Source organism: Micropterus dolomieu, linkage group LG21, assembly GCF_021292245.1.
Source record: "Micropterus dolomieu isolate WLL.071019.BEF.003 ecotype Adirondacks linkage group LG21, ASM2129224v1, whole genome shotgun sequence".
Lineage (NCBI taxonomy): Eukaryota > Metazoa > Chordata > Actinopteri > Centrarchiformes > Centrarchidae > Micropterus > Micropterus dolomieu.
In genome coordinates this window covers 9,681,683-9,695,190 of record NC_060170.1, presented here as the reverse complement: position 1 = coordinate 9,695,190, position 13,508 = coordinate 9,681,683, and the positions used below count along the sequence as shown (strand labels likewise).

The 13,508-nt window shown below is 38.3% G+C and overlaps 2 protein-coding genes across 2 annotated transcripts in view; both read left to right on the top strand.

Moving 5' to 3' along the window:
- Positions 1 to 7,838, top strand: part of mapk1 (mitogen-activated protein kinase 1) — a 35,823-nt gene extending 27,985 nt beyond the window's left edge. The window contains exon 9 of the mRNA XM_046034284.1: positions 3,120 to 7,838. The gene's annotated coding sequence lies outside the window, so the exon portion shown is untranslated. The remainder of the gene's footprint in view (positions 1 to 3,119) is intronic.
- A 4,144-nt stretch (positions 7,839 to 11,982) lies between these two features.
- The window catches only part of ypel1 (yippee-like 1), a 35,497-nt gene continuing 33,971 nt past the window's right edge, over positions 11,983 to 13,508 (top strand). Inside the window, exon 1 of the mRNA XM_046034891.1 lies at positions 11,983 to 12,397. The gene's annotated coding sequence lies outside the window, so the exon portion shown is untranslated. The remainder of the gene's footprint in view (positions 12,398 to 13,508) is intronic.

Below are 13,508 nucleotides of genomic sequence, written 5' to 3'. Positions count from 1 at the left end.
CAACATACCATTTATAAATGAGGCATTGTGGTGCTACAGAGAGACCCTGCCCTACAAATCATATTCTTCAGACTTAAGGGAACGTTTGTTTGGTACAGGCAGATCCCAACAAGAATCAAATCATCATCATTTTTATACTTTTTTGTTGTTGTTGAAAATAAAATGCAAAAATGACCATTCCTACTAAATTCATAACTTTTTTTTTGGCTTATCGTTCAGTTCTTATTAAAAACTACAGATAGCTGGCATCCAAAGGCCTGATCAGATTCATAATCGTGTTAACTCTGTTTATTTTATCAGCCAGTACCTTAATATTTTCTGACCGTTTTAGACTGTATTTTATTTAGCAATGTTTCTTTTTTAAACATGTTTATATTTCTCTAGATAAGGTATCATAAAAACTATTATATTGGTACTAAAACTCAAAAGTTTACAAACGGTAACCAGACCTAGTTTATGTTTTGTAAAGTATCTTCTTTGTTCTGTTTTAAAGGGAGCTGCTAGCTCATTCACGAATACAAATGCTATATGAAATACTATAGTCTGTGTTTAAGGGCTTTGCGTCAGATGTTACAACTAATGTGACTTTTTCACTCTGATAAGAATTTGCTTCTGCAGGAAAACAGAGTATGTTTTGCATGACAACGGTAATTGTTGCTGATGTTGAATGTAAACACAAAATACTGGTGCTCTTAATGTAAAAACGATATCAGTCAAATCCTTTTGGATGCAAAGTATACTATTAAAAAAACATAGATAAAAAAAGCACTAGAAAATAACCTTGTAATTTCCCACACTAATGACACTCTTTAGAGGTGTCTTTCCCCCCTCTCTGCTAACCACCAGCTGCTCCCTGACAGGCCTCTTGTTGTGATGATAACTATCAGTGCTACATTTTATAGCCTATCATCCGCTCTGTGTCAGCATATATAATTACTGTTTCCTCTCTGTAGCTTTTCAATGTATATCATCAGTCTACTGAAAAGGAGCAGAGTGTGACCTCTCCTGAATTAGAGCAGCAGAAAGCACATGACTGCCCTCTACACTGCCAGCAGTTTGTTGTTGCAGCTTTAAAATGTATTAATGGTTTCTAAAGTTAAATGTACACTGCTCAAAAAAATAAAGGGAACACTAAAATAACACATCCTAGATCTGAATGAAAGAAATAATCTCATTAAATACGCTTTTCTTTACATAGTTGAATGTGCTGACAACAAAATCACACAAAAATTATCAATGGAAATCAAATTTATCAGCCCCTAATGGCAGTCAGGCTACCTCTGGCGAGCACATGGAGGACTGTGCGGCCCCCCCAAAGAAATGCCACCCCACACCATTACTGACCCACCACCAAACCGGTCATGCTGGAGGATGTTGCAGGCAGCAGAACGTTCTCCACAGCGTCTCCAGACTCTGTCACGTCTGTCACATGTGCTCAGTGTGAACCTGTTTTCATCTGTAAAGAGCACAGGGCACCAGTGGCAAATTTGCCAATCTTGGTGTTCTCTGGCAAATGCCAAACGTCCTGCACGGTGTTGGGCTGTAAGCACAACCCCCACCTGCGGACGTCGGGCCTCATACCACCCTCATGGAGGATGTTTCTGACCGGTTGAGCAGACACATGCACATTTGTGGCCTGCTGGAGGTCATTTAGCAGGGCTCTGGCAGTGCTCCCTCTGCTCCTCCTTGCACAAAGGCGGAGGTAGCGGTCCTGCTGCTGGGTTGTTGCCCTCCTACGGCCTCCTCCACGTCTCCTGATGTACTGACTTGTCTCCTGGTAGCGCCTCCATCCTCTGGACACTACGCTGACAGACACAGCAAACCTTCTTACCACAGCTCGCATTGATGTGCCATCCTGGATGAGCTGCACTACCTGAGCCACTTGTGTGGGTTGTAGACTCCGTCTCATGCTGCCACTAGAGTGAAAGCACCGCCAGCATTCAAAAGTGACCAAAACATCAGCCAGGAAGCATAGGAACTGAGAAGTGGTCCTGCAGAACAACTCCTTTATTGGGGGTGTCTTGCTAATTGCCTATAATTTCCACCTGTTGTCTATTCCATTTGTGCAACAGCATGTGAAATTGATTGTCAATCAGTGTTGCTTCCTAAGTGGACAGTTTGATTTCACAGGAGTTTGATTGACTTGGAGTTACATTGTGTTGAGCAGTGTACATTAACACTTTGATTACTTTAGTAACAATGTTACTAAAACTGCAAAGTGTTGACATAAAACATTTCTCACTTTTTATATTTTATATTATAATATTAGTAGTTAAGGGGAAGTTCTTACATGTGTAACTGAATTTTTAAAGTGTTAACATGTTTAAATGGTCAATTTTTTGCTGTGGTGTTTCTGCACTGCACTCGTCTCTTGGTGGTGGTCACCTGTCATTTAAACAGTGCGGTCTAAACTAGTCGTGGTGAAGTCAAAGTCTCTGTAGGTGTCGCACTTGTTTTTGTTGAGCTGTGGTGGCTGTCACTAAAGTCCCAGTTCTTCTTTTTCTTATTTCAGATAATCCACAAATGCAAAACTCTGGATCAAATAGGATCTCATTCCAAGAAATGAATGCCCCCTTTTATATGTATGACATAAGTAAAATATTCAGCTAGCGCTCAACACAGGGCTGATCTATATTGGACACTTGTGCCACAAAGCTAAAAACTCACAATACTTTGCAGTGTTGAGACGTTTATACCTTTTACAAGAAGAGGTCAGGCAGATTTTCAAATTTGTGCAGTGATTCAGGGGTCTGGACCAGGCTGCTGGTTCAGTTCAGAAACAAAAGGGGAAATCACCTTTATGTTTTAACTAGAGCATTGTACAACATTAAACATATTAATATTCAGTCAAAGGCAGCGTAGACGTTTTACACATTAACTTGATGTTAGAGTTGAGGTTCAGTAGGGTTTTTTTTTGTTTTTGTTTTTTTTTTTTTACCAACTAAAAACTGGATCAGAAATTCGTTCAACTTTTGCAACCCAACCCTATTGAAATTACTATAAGTGTTATATCAACCAGTGATACAAATCAGCAGAGTAGACCTTTATTTATATGTAAATTAATTATTGCTTGAAACAAATACTGCTCATCACACGGTGACTGTTTCTTCTCCCTCCAGATGATTCTGTGGAATGGCTTCTGCGTTGCCACTGCTCCTCCCCGACTCCACACTGTTGCTGTGATGTTGGTTGTTTTTTTGTTTTTTTGTATTTGTTTATTTTCCTCTCCTGTTGTCCACATTACCTGGATTCCTTGGGTCTCACTCGTCAAGTCCACTTTGCTCAGGAATGGCGTCAGGAATCAATCAATCAATCATTCTCTCTCTCTTTCTGTTTGTCTCTCTCTTTCTTCACATCACACCTTACAGTTTGGGGGATGATTTTGTGTTTTAAGCCAAGATAAACAACTTTTTTTGTGTCTTTCAAAGGCGTTTGGCTCTCTTCAAGACCTTGTATGTCCAGTTGAATGATAGAGTAGCTGTTGTGTTTGTCGTTGCAGCGGTGGTGGTTAAAACTCTGCCTACGTTGCACAAACAGTAGATTGTTTATAAGAATCATCCATCATTAAAAAGGTCTTTTGAATTTTCCTTTGTTGCACTGTTACAAGGGATTCCTTGATCTTTTTTTTTTCTTTTCTCTTTAGAGGAAAGAAAAACCCAAATTAACCATCTGATTTATGCAATGAAATCACAAAATCAGCCTGAGACTTTACAGGCCACAAGCCATCAGTGGGTGGTGTTGAGGATATATATTTTAACAGACCTTGTATTTTAATTCTTAAAACACACACATTTTTATATATATAAATTAATAATAAAAATTCCCCCGTTGTAATTTGTCATTGGCTTCAGTAAGATATCACTTTGTGTGTAAATACACCTAATTATAGGTGGATGGAAGGTTGTCACCATCAATTTCTGCCTTAGCCATGATCTACTAAAGGAAAGGTCTGTTCGTTTCATACAGGTCTGTATGTACAGTATGACATTTTTCATATGAGGGAATTTTAATGCATCAGGACAAGAATTCAGTTTTCACACATAACTTGTTTTATCTGGAGGAAACCTTGTTGCGCCTCACTTTTCGTCCCGATTCGTGTTTTCCTTTTTCTTCTTCTTCGTCAGTCTCTGTTAATCTCTCTCTCTCGCCTTGTTAGAATAATACTGTGCCCTTTGCATGACTGTTATAAGCTCTGTATACAAAGACAACGATGTTAAGTGCCACACAAGCCAGGCAGATCCGCCAGGAGAGTGCCCAGGCTCGTTTTGTTCTACTTTTTTGTGGTATATCACACCTCCCAATCACATGGTGCTTTTTGTTCAGTTTCTTTCTTTTGCTTCAGCAGTCTCTTTGTCTGTTTTTATCTCATCTCCATTGTTGTTTAGGTCTATAGGTTTCTGTCTCCTCCGTTTTTAGCCAGACTCCATCTGCATGCTAAGACATCTTGTTGTGTTTGCAAATAGGAGAATAACCATATAAACTGTATGTTACAAAAACCACAAAACATGTTGTTTTCTGAACCTGAGAAATGGGATCCAGGTGTGATACAATTGAAATAATACTCGTAACAGATCATGTTATCCTTCGGAACATTTTTGTTTTGCTTTAAATTGCACATTTTCACGCTGAAAACAGTCGACATGTCAGCACCAGCAGACAACTGCAGTAGAACTAAAATGTTTTTTTTAAAAAGTACAGAACTGCAGCAGAAGTCGAAACCATACTTCTTGTCAGTAACCGCTGATTAAAGACTGTTGAATCTGAAGGTTTTATTTTAAGCGAAAGGAATTATGACTTTAAAGATTATATATGTGGAAACTCTGGGGGACAAACTGAACAAGCCAGAAGCGCTAAGGCTTCATCAACCACCCGTGTCATTTAATGTCAGTATCACTGCAGCGTCTATCATTTCAGTTTGTTTACAAGTGGGCCTCAAATGTATTCAGTGTCAGTGTACACGTAGCCTTCGGTTAGGTTACAGTACTGCAGCTTCAAAAGAAACGCTCATGTGGCAACGTGTGAGTGACCTAATGAATGAAATAATGTAGTATTATTTACGACACTAAAGCATCGCAAAGTAGATTTAAAGTCAAAATCTACCTGAATGGATTCTTCAAGAATCTTGCTGTGCTGGCACTTAAACTATGAAATTAGAGAATAAAATCTAAAATGAGACAATTTCAGACCTTTTGAGCAGGTTTGGCTGATTTTTCATTCTTTCCTATGACGACGACGACGATGTGTATATGGGCCGTGACAAAAGTATTGGGTGATCTGTAAACTCGTGATTTTTATATTTCTGTCAGAAAATTAGTGAAGCTAAACTCATCTTTTGATTCTTATGCTACATTTGCATACATGTCAAAAAGCAATTCTCGGTTGTACAAGCATCCCTCTGAGGGCAGAACCAAAGAACCACAGTTTAACTTTGTGTTTCACTTTTGCTCTGGCTGAATAACTGAAACTGAGTGGGGGAAGTAGAGGCTAAGAGAGGAATGCTCTACTCAAATGCATTAAAGCCATAAACGCTCAGTCTGTTGCACCTCTGACCACACCCAACAGTGATGTCACGGTCGCACCCTGAAGTACACTTACAGCCTGATTAGAAGTTAAACCACAGGAGGTCAGCAAAAACAAGATGTTCAGATGACATTAAATTGCTCTTTAAAAGGAATCTGCAATTGTCTAAGTAAGCTAGCTAGCGTGCTGAGCTAAGAGAAATATGTGTTTGTGATTTATTGAAAAGAAAAGAACCTCTAACGCCTTATTTTACAGGTCTGTAAATTCTAAACATTCCTAAGATGTTTTCTGGAAAGATGTAATTTGGTCCTAATTCTAGGTCAATTAGAGACTGTTTAATAGAGCTACAACGAATGATAGTTTTCATCATTGTTTAATCATTCGATTATTTTGATGATTAATTGTTTGTTTTTAAAAAAAAAAAGTTCCTGGATCTTTCAGGTAACCTTTTTTCCCACCAACAGTCAAAAACCCAGAGATATTAAGTTAACAATGAAAAGTGAGAAAACATGTTCTGAGAGGCCGTAATCAAATGTTTAGTATTTTACTTTGATAAATAGTTCAGCAGAGTACTTGACTATTTATTTTTTGTCGATCAGCTAATTGATTAACCACCTAATCATTTTATCCGTAGTGCGTATTGGTCCACTTCCAAATTAATTCATTCCACTTCCAATTGCTAAGAAGTGTAACTTAGAGTCTTTTAGGCAGTGCACAGCAGGTCAGATGAACTGGCACAATTTTATCTCAATACAATTAAAAATTACAGCATGCATGAAAAATAAAGTTTACATTTATAAATTCATGATGACTAAAGTATACACTTGAGTTTAAATGGTGCAGCCCTTTCAAAGAAAATTCAAATTTAATAAACTTTTAACTCAACACTTTCTCTCTGTTTCCCATATAATTACTCAGTTCTTTCCAGGAAACTATTAAGATAAAAAATAGAAAATAACAGATCTGTAAACATAAAAAAATTGTATAAATTTATATATTTAAAAAAAAAAAAATGTATTTCTTCCCTCTTTGATCAAACCGCCCAAAAAATGGTTTTATTGGTTCTGTCGACAGAGATTTAACTCATTTGATGACATTTGGAAAAACGTTAATGACTGAACTGCCACTGCAGAAATGATTCTCAAATTTCACCTGAGCTGACTTTTAACGTGAGGTAAAGACTCCTCGGTCCCAGTCCTCCTCACACTCGCTGTACACACCCGTCTGTCACACAGTTATTAAATGCACTTGCTTCTACAGTAGTTGGGATGGAATTTGTAATCCAAGGTGCCTGCCAGGACTTGACTTACCTGTAGATAGTCTTTTTTTTTTGGGTGGGGGGGAGGCACTGGAAACCTTACTGGGATTAGTTGTATAAAAAAAGCTTCTGCTGAGTTCTTTGTGCAACCTGTCTGTTTGTGCCTTTTTTGATAGTCTTGATATCCAAGATTTGATGTGCAGCTTTTGTTTAGTCAGGAATCCGTTGTAATCGCAGTATATGCTCTTAAAAATGAACACAATCAAGTCAAGGGGGTGGGAGATATCGTGGGTGGGTATCCTTATCTTTCAGTTATGTACATTTTAAAGAGATTTGTTGCCACAGCTGTGATTTGTGACTGTATTAAAAAAAATGAAAAACAAACATTTATATTTTTTGCCTTACCCTTTTTCCTTGAGCCTGTTTTTTTTTTCTTTTTTTTTTTTTTTCTTTTTTGATGTTTTTGTGCAGATATTTTTATTGTAAAATGAATGTTATGTTTCTATCAGACACTAATCTTGTTTGAGTTGTCTCCAGTGGAACTACTTCACTCTGTATGTTTTGATCAGTATAAACCTTTTAATTGTGTAGTTAACGTTTCTGAAAGAGAAAAATAAAACCTTGGTTGTGTTTTAAAGGTTGACCTGCCATAGAAATTGTTTGAATTGATTGGTCAGTTTTATTTTGCTGTCGTGTGAAGGATTAGACTTGAACGAAGCTTTTCTTTGCTATTATTAAAGACTGACTGCCACTTTGAATAATCTGTTTTTAATATTTAGTTTTTCTTTTTTGCAACTCTGCCATGACATTTAAATAGACGTTCATTAAAAACACTGTACCTTCATTAACATCTCCAAAGTCTCTTTGTAAGCCAGAGTTCAAGACAATACGACACAGATTTCAGAAGCATTAGAGACGACTTCTTTTACTGCTGTCAGCATCTGTCATTACATACAGAACTGTAAAATAAAAGTTTCTTGGAGCGACCAAGTATACAATTAAAAGTGTGGTTAAATGAGAAGAGTGAAAATTCTTAATAAAAATGATGTATTGAAGTGTGGCTGTTATTGTCTGTCGCTTTTCATTTTGCAGTTGTGTTCTCGACTTAAAGGAATAGTTTGACATTTCGGGAAATTTCCTTTTTTGATAACATGTCATGTTTGTACGGTAAATATAAAGCTACAGCCAGCAGCCTGTTAGCTTAGCAGGGGGATATAGCGAGCCTGGCTCTGTCCAAAGCTAACAAAAGCCAACTCCTTGCACCTCTTGTTGAGAATTATTTTAGAACATTACAGCCTAAATTGTTATCATTAATTGCTAGAGAGAAGGTGGTCTGCATTGGCAGAGTAAAGTTAAGATCACTCTATAGCTCTGAGTGTGTGTGGTCCTCTCTGTGTCTAACTGCCCAGAGGCAGTAGCGTGTGTGTGTGTGTGTGTGTGTGTGTGTGTGTGTGTGTGTGTGTAAGCGGGCACGTGTGCTCTGGGAGCAGAGTGAATGAGCACAGCAAGACATCATCAAAAACCCCAGCAAAGGAAAATGTAGAAGCAGAATTAGTGAAAATTGTGTTACAAAACATACATCAATACAGTAAGAAGGTCCTATCTATAGCACACAGCACAAGAGACACCAGCTTATTCCACAAAGTCAGGTTTTTGGTTAAAATAGCATGATCAGCAGAGGGCATGCCTAGGACACAGAGAGGGGGAGCATTGCAGACAAAAAGTTAGACAGAAAAGCGACAGATGCTGACAGAAATCACGACAGACAGGATGACCAAAAAACCATCAGATGCTTGATAAAAACACGACAGAGATAATAAGCACAAAGCAGAAAGCAGCCAGCATAACATCAAGATTGCTGTAAGAAACCAAGCATTAATGAAAAATGCAACTTTACTTATGTTATTCTTATATTAATTTTTTTTTAAATATAATTGTGTGTCAAATTAAGCATGCGTAACCTTTACAAAATACGGTGAGACTGAAGTTGAAATGTAAATGATGAACTTCTTATCCAGTAGTATAAAGATGTAGAAAGTTAACAATACAGTAATAAATGACAGCTGGGGAACAGTGTTAATTGGTAAAAACACCACAACAACAGAGGAAAAGAAGTTCATCATGAGGAAAGGAGGGGGCAAACCAGCCCAGAGGGGATATATAAGACTGTCTGCAGACCACAGGGTTGACTTCATCCTCCGACCTTCTGGGATTTCTGGGTTTATGTGTCCTGTTTTGGAATAAACTCTTTCGCACCGACTCTTGACCGTCTCCAGAGAAGTTTTTGATTGCAAATTTATTGACTATAATAGAAAGCTAATGGAGTATTTTTTGACAAAGTTTATAAAGCTGGTGAAGGTGAGGACCAGGCTTAACTGGCCCAGCCTGGTCGCACATCTGACCCAACACTCTCAAACTCTAATTATTGCATTATATCATGTTTGTTTAATCCTCACAGAAAGTCTAAAAACGACACGTGGTTTTATCGGAGGTTATGGGCTGGTCTATTTCATGGCCGGGAGCAATGACTTCCTGTTTCCTGTTGCTAAGCTAACCACCTGGCTTCATGTTTACTAAACAGATGTTAGAGTTATATCTACAGTATATTAACAAATGTTTGGCAAGAAAGGTCATAAAATAACCTCCCAAACTCTTTTATAGGGGCACAGTGTTATCAAGCTGTCCATGAGTATGTGATTTAAAATAAGCAATGATGCCCTAAATTCAGAATAACCCATGCACACATCTGTCTTCATACTTTTTATTTGCATTAAATGTTCATTAAATTCATAATCATTGAAGTTCTGCAAAAAAAATTCAACACTTACTTTTTTAACTATGTTTTGGTCTTCTGGCCTTCGTTAGATAAAATGTATTCATTGATTAATTTTCCTTCACAGCTGAGGTTTTATTTGAGATAGGCCTAATCCACTTTTGGCTATGCACGTTAAAAACAGTGTTTTTGTCAATGTCATTATTAAAAGTGTGTGTTTTTATTATCACTTAATTGCTTTGGGCGTAACTCTGTTGATAGTGCCACTGTTACCTCACATATAAAAGATCCCGTACTGTGAGGTTTACTTAAATTTGGGGAAAAGAGAGCACTGATATCAGAAACTGAGTTGAAGTGTTGGAATCAGTAACAGGAGAGAAAATAATGAAATTGGAGTAGCCCTAGATTTGGATCCTACACACCTTTCAATAAGAATAGTAGTTGAAATGGCATCACCTGTAAAGATCTCAATGGACAAAATCATGTTTTATAACAGCTGAATAGTAATTACAGAAAGATTTGTAATGTTTGTTCCCGTGAGGACGTCTCTCTGTCATACAATTCCTGCTGGGGGTTTTTTTGTTTGTTTGCTGTGTGTTTTTTTTTTTATAGTAAATCAGTGTTTGGATTCAGACATGGTGCAGAGAATATATGAATGATCAATAATAATACACTATATGGGGCTTTTCAAAACTAAGTTACAAAGTGCCTAATGTGATTTAATTAAAGAAATTCAGGAGGCAATGAGGCAAATAAAATCAGCAATAATCAGAGAAAAACAATAATCAAACAGATAATAAAATAGTGTGCTAGCTTTAATAAAACGATTTTTTAAAAGATAAAATAAATCATCTTTGATCAAGAGGAGTCAGTAAGGATTTTATCAGTTTTAAGAAAAATGCATAACCATAAATGCAATAATGTCGAAGCAAAAACGGGAAAGTCCTCATGTTCAACAGATTACTGCTCTCTGTAGCCGCTTTATGCAACAGTGTCCTTTAGAGTGCGCTGGCGTATCAGTTATTAACATCTACTGCAGTCTTTCCTTTGTCCAGTCAGCAGTCTGATTCATAAATTAATGCCATTCAGTTTTTTCCCATAACAAGGTCAACATTCAGTTCATCTTCTATTTTTCTATTACAATCTACGAACATCTATATACGGCCATTTACTTTACAAACCCAGTACACTAAATCAAAATAAATACAGTGAATGATAAGAAAAAGGAAACAGGCAAGAATCATTTTAATCCTTACATAAATATATATGATAAAACTAATGTAAACACCAGTATTAAACATCAATCAACTGTATTGATTTTTGAGAGGTTTGTTTACTTGCTCTTCTGGACCACGTGCTTGCAATGCGACCACGCATGCGCACCATGGGGCTTTTGGCGTTTAGTCCGTTTAGTCCCGCGTCCGTGTGGGTGTCGCGCACAGCTAAAAACAACCAGCCACGCGAGCGCGCTGTCCAGAGTCTGGCCGCGGGTTGATTGGCTATACCCTCTAGCCCCGCCCTCAACCGCAGCGGATTGGTCAGACGGCGAGTCGTCTTCGCACTGATTGGACGCTATTTGTAGAACAGGCTGGGTAGCTAGGCTACTGCTGCCTTCACTTACCTCTCAAAAGATCAAATTTAAGAATTTTAAAAGATGAAGACGTGCTGTCGGTTGTTTTTGGTCAGAAGAAGCAGATGAGCGACATTCAGCAGACTCTGCTTAACGTTTTGGATGTTACAAAAGCTACGTGATAACTTAAAGCTGAATAGTGAAAGCAAAAACATAAAAGTGATTATTTAATACTGGTAGCATCTGTTGACATGTCTTCCATGGTTTCTGCTTTTACCCCCGAGGAAAATAAATAAATATATCAACGTAAATCATGTCATGACAACCTGTGACTTTATACAGTCTATGGTCATCATATGTACAACGGGAAAAACACAATTTCAGACACACGAAATTAGGTTACTTTGGTTGGGTTCTTCGTTTTTGTTCCACGGTGGTAAATAAAAACTTCACAAAACGTTGACGACTAATCATCAATCAACCATCACAATGACAACTGAGCAGCTCCTTCCCCTGAAAAAGACAACCAGATGTGGCTGAAAGCTTCAGAAGCAAGTAAGTTACAGGCTACCCTGTCCCATTTTGTTTTTGTCTGTGTTGTTTGTATTTTTGACTATAGATGATTGCATTATATTCCTGTGCTTTACGTGTTAAATGGCTGCAAACCAAGTTTCCTTTGAGGTGATAGTGTGGAAGTTGTTAAGACATGTTCCACGTTGTTGTTGTGCGCCCAATTCTTAACTCTCCTATTTCCGCCAGCACTTAAAGGCATCACCAGTAGATGAAATAAAACACCGCTTCTTCTGCACTTTTTTTGTTTATGTTTTTGGCCAAAACCAGCTCTCGCAGTTGATCCAAAAAAAAGGACGCAAACACTTGACAGCAGATCGGACAGTCTTGTTGGACAGATGTGGGCTCGTGAATGTTTCTGTGCATTATTCAAAGCGCGCTGCGCATCACAGAGCTAATTAGGATTTCAGTATAAATAAGGCCGCAGACGGGACAGCTCGGCCTGTCCTGCTGCTGATGTCGGAGAGCTAAAGGTATAGAGGTTAAAACCCTTCAGAAAGCTGCAAGCTGCTCCAACATGCACACACTCTGACCCTCCTCACGGATGGGACTCTATTCAATCCGGACCCACAAAGAGATCCCGTAGATTCCACGGTTTAACGCAGAAAGTGAAGATTCACCGAGGAGATTTGATGTTTTTGGAGACTTTTTAATGGCACTCGGCCCGACCAAGACAGACTGCTGCTACCTTTATGGGACGGTGAAGGTATCTTTATTTTTTTATTTTCTGCTAATGTCCAGATTCTTGCAGCTCGAAGTGTTTTTGGGGCGAGTGCCAGTGACCTACCGGAGGACACGCGCGTTTGTCAGAATAATCACTGTATTTGCCCCTTACAGACTTTTGTGACAAAGTGTGTATCCGTGTATTGAGTTTGTAGCTGTTATACTTTGTTATTTTATGTTTGTTTCCTGTTTGTTTTCTTTCCAAGGGATTTGTACTTTTTTCTGTAGGCCTATTTATATCGTCTTTAAATTCATCCTAATGTTAAACTTCTTGTGTTTTGGGATTCTTGCAGAGACACTTAGACTATGTAATGCGTGAAAAACACAATTTCTTTGATAATCTTATAATATTTGCAACATCGGCCTACTTTTCTAGAAACTTTGTGGTTTTAATGTCGTGGTTCGTGATATTTTTTAGTTTCCTGTTCCTTAGGGTGACAGTTAAGTAGCATTTATATAATTGCAGGCCTATAATAACCCGCTTACGTGAGTGATAAGGATACAATGCCTCCTTTCTTTATTGAGAAGCGTTTTGCAATTTGATCTTCGAGTTACATTCAAGATCAAAACAACCCAAACCGTGCAGCTCAGTTCAGCTGTTTATTTGCGCTATCTCCGTTATGATCGGTGATCTGTGCGGCTCTTTGGCTGCAGATCTCGGTCAGTTTTGGGGGGGCTTATGATGCCACGTGAACAGGCGACAAAAACACAGCGAAGGGATGGATTTCATAACGCTCACGCGCGCACGGCCTGCATCTCCGAGGGTAGATGCAGTGTGCAATGTTGTGTTTACATGCATCCTATGGTGAAGCAACGCATTTGAGGGTTCAGTTCAGGGTATTGCTACATAGCTTGACAGGGCTTGAGCTGCCCTGTCAACATTTTTTTAATGAAAGGCAGTAAAAGATTAAAAAAACAATGTTGTTGTAGTTTTGAGAGGCTGACGCGCGTCGTCGACGTCAGCCAGCAATGGTAGGACGAGAGAAGGCTTTTATTGTTGTTGGGGTTTTTGTATTTAATGCCATCATTCATTGCATCATATTTCAAATGTCGGTGTATTCAATGTCAGGATGATGCAGGACGTGACACACAAA